Here is a 3,236-nt window from a genome sequence, read left to right as displayed (position 1 = left end):
CTTGAAGTCTCTACTGGCATGGAGACTATAAAACAGAGGTCAACTTCTTTGTCACAGTTTTGAAAAAGTTACCCTAGAGGTCTGCAACCTCGGATGTCCTACATGCACGGTCAGTCCACCTATACCAGAGAGCCACAGGGGTCGGCAGGGTGTGGCAGAGGCTGCCGTGCCCAGAAAACAGTGACAGCGAGGGGCAGTGACGTGACAAAGGCACACCCAGGTTTCCCACCGGCTCCCCCTCAGACAGAAGTGGCCAGGAATGGTGTCCCTCCTTCCTCCTACCTCCCATGGGAATGTTGCACCTGCATCCTGAAGGCAACCCTTAGGATGGAAACCGTGTGCTAAAGGTGATGGAAAAGAAAGCTAGAGGGAGCTCAGGACACTGAGGATGACAAAGGCGTCACATTCAGGAGGAAGAAAACAATACCATCGGTGAAGGGTTGAACCCAAAGTGGACGGGACCCTGCGTGACTCAGTCAGACTGCAACCCTCTTTGTGAAGATTCTGTTTTTACAGGAATAGATGTTTTTCAGGTGAAATAAAGATAAATTCCTAACACTTTCCCGCCATCATCACTCAGGTTTCTGTGACTAGCAATTAGTCAAATTCCTAATATTTAGTAATTCCAAATTCCATCAAAATGCTAAAATTGTTTTTTTCGTGGATCAGGGGCTTTAGCCCAGTTAAAGAGAGAAGTAAGAATTGATCCACCAAAGTAAAGAAAACACATTGTTAATATTTCTCTACTACACTGAGAAATAATCTTTGTATATTTAGTACTTTGGATATTGGTAATATTTAAGATAGTTTGGATATGTAAGTACCTAATAAATTCAGTACAAGAATGGCATTTTTCAATGTGTAATAAATAAAATGATTTAGGATTGTAGAATGTGTTTTGAGAGGAGACAATCAATATTTATTTGAGCTCTAATATGTGTCTTGCACGTAATTCTCTGAAAAATTTTCTAACTAAGAAAAAATTTTTATTATATTCTCAGGAAAGAACTCCAAAGACTCCAAATGATTGGCATATTTTCTCAAAAACAACATCGCTTTCCTGATACTCCATGGGTTCAATCTGATAATATAGAAGCGATGGATCAATTTCTTTTCATTGTGGTTCTCATTTTACTCTCCCTTTATTATTTTTTTTAATTTTTTTTCAACGTTTATTTATTTTTGGGACAGAGAGAGACAGAGCATGAACGGGGGAGGGGCAGAGAGAGAGGGAGACACAGAATCGGAAACAGGCTCCAGGCTCTGAGCCATCAGCCCAGAGCCCGACGCCGGGCTCGAACTCACGGACAGCGAGATCGTGACCTGGCTGAAGTCGGACGCTTAACCGACTGCGCCACCCAGGCGCCCCAACTCTCCCTTTAATAATTCATACAAGCCCTCATTTTTCTGTCTCGTAGTACAAAAATAGAGCCCATAGAGTCTCTATGGTATTTCTGCATTTGTAAGAACGGCCAGTGGTGTGCCATTGGCACTCACCTCGCCGGGAGTCAGGGGACGCTAGAGAGCCAGGCATCCTAACTGTGTCAGAGCTCCAAACCTTCCACAGGAAGCTTCTTTGAGTGAACCCAGAGCAAGCACTGTCAGCGGCAGCAAGGGATCCTACCAGCCCACCTTGATGCTCTGGGTATTTCGCAAACTGTTAATTGAGAGAAATCATAGCACCCCATCTTTTTTCTTGAGTGGGTGCTGGGTGATCAGTTAAATAAACCAAACCACTAGATGGCGGAGGGGGTGTTTGCCCGGCAGAATTGTGGCTTTGAGCTGAAGTTGTAAGAGAATTGTACTGTTGGTAAACATCACCGTGGAGAATGTAGCAGGCACCATATTTGTAAGTGGAATTTATTTAATTTGTGATTGCTTCAGTACATGAGAAGATTTATTAGCCCGACGGTTTCCTGGGATGCACATATTTTTTTTAATTTTTAAAGATTATTTATTTTGAGGGGGTTGCAGAGAAGGAGACAGACAGAAACCCAGGCAGGCTCCATGCTGCCAGAGCAGAGCCCAATGTGGGGCTCAAACCCACGGACTGTGAGGTCATGACCTGAGCGGAGATCAAGAGTCAGATGCTTAACCGACTGAGCCACCCAGGCGCCCCTGGAAATTACATTTATAAATGCAGTTGGAAGTGTCTAGGAAATTTAATTAACTAACCTCTGAAAATCCCCCTTTAAAAGTACGTGTTAAACTTGCATTAGCAAAAACTTGTATTAACTATTGTTTTTTGCTTTTTAGTTTTTGTTGCTGTTGTTAGTGTGTGGACAACATTTCACCATAAGTATCTGCAAAGTCTTTTACGTGTCCTCAAACAGCCTTCCAATGCACTCCAGAAGTCACCTTACATCACGCTGATCTACTGTCTCCTGAGATTATATCTATCCGCACTACTGAGCAGCACAAACAAGGAATTTCCCCACAAGGGACACGGATGAGACGGATGGCCAATTCTTTTTTTTTTTAATTTATTTTTTTATTAAAAAAAATTTATTTTTCAACGTTTATTTATTTTTGGGACAGAGAGAGACAGAGCATGAACGGGGGAGGGGCAGAGAGAGAGGGAGACACAGAATCGGAAGCAGGCTCCAGGCTCTGAGCCATCGGCCCAGAGCCCCACGCGGGGCTCGAACTCCTGGACCACGAGATCGTGACCTGGCTGAAGTCGGACGCCTAACCGACTGCACCACCCAGGCGCCCCCAGATGGCCAATTCTTAACACTTGAGGTTTGGTCCCTGCCACCGGTTTCCCCAGGGAAATTACCGTGATCTTTTAACGAGGTCTGAAACACCCAATTGGAAAAACAAACCTACTCGGGTCACTCAGGGTCCCGTCAAGGTCAAAGTTCATCCTCGTCCTTGGTGCCACCTTGCTCTCACTGGGCTCTCGTGGCTTCTCTCTGCCACCCCGCAGGGTGGTGTTTTCTGGTTCAAAAGTCTGCCAAAGTTTGGCTTCACTTATATTTTTGAAATTCAGAGCAGTCCTAATGGAAAATACGGACTACCTGTCGGACAAATATCTGGTGCCTCTTGAGAAGCGAGAAGAGGCTCTGTTTCCTCGTTCCTCCCTGGTGCCACCAGATGTCGCTCTTCTCCGATCACTGCTAGGGTCCCCTGCCCTTCCCACGTCCTGGGAAGTTCTGTTTTATCAAGTCTGTGACACTCTGGGGGGGAACGGGAAACCGGGAAACGTTGCAGGACCTCGAAAAGTCACACCTAAT

The 3,236-nt window shown here is 45.2% G+C and overlaps 1 long non-coding RNA gene across 1 annotated transcript; it reads left to right on the top strand.

The window, feature by feature from the left end:
• The first annotated feature begins 260 nt into the window (after positions 1-260).
• Positions 261-2,455, top strand: LOC122476476. Its single transcript, XR_006295500.1, has 2 exons — positions 261-533; positions 2,257-2,455. It is a non-coding gene; the product is annotated as an uncharacterized LOC122476476 (long non-coding RNA).
• The last annotated feature ends 781 nt before the right edge of the window (positions 2,456-3,236 follow it).

Source organism: Prionailurus bengalensis, chromosome E4, assembly GCF_016509475.1.
Source record: "Prionailurus bengalensis isolate Pbe53 chromosome E4, Fcat_Pben_1.1_paternal_pri, whole genome shotgun sequence".
Taxonomy (NCBI): domain Eukaryota; kingdom Metazoa; phylum Chordata; class Mammalia; order Carnivora; family Felidae; genus Prionailurus; species Prionailurus bengalensis.
Note: the sequence above shows the minus strand (reverse complement) of the source record. Positions and strands in the feature narration are given on the sequence as shown.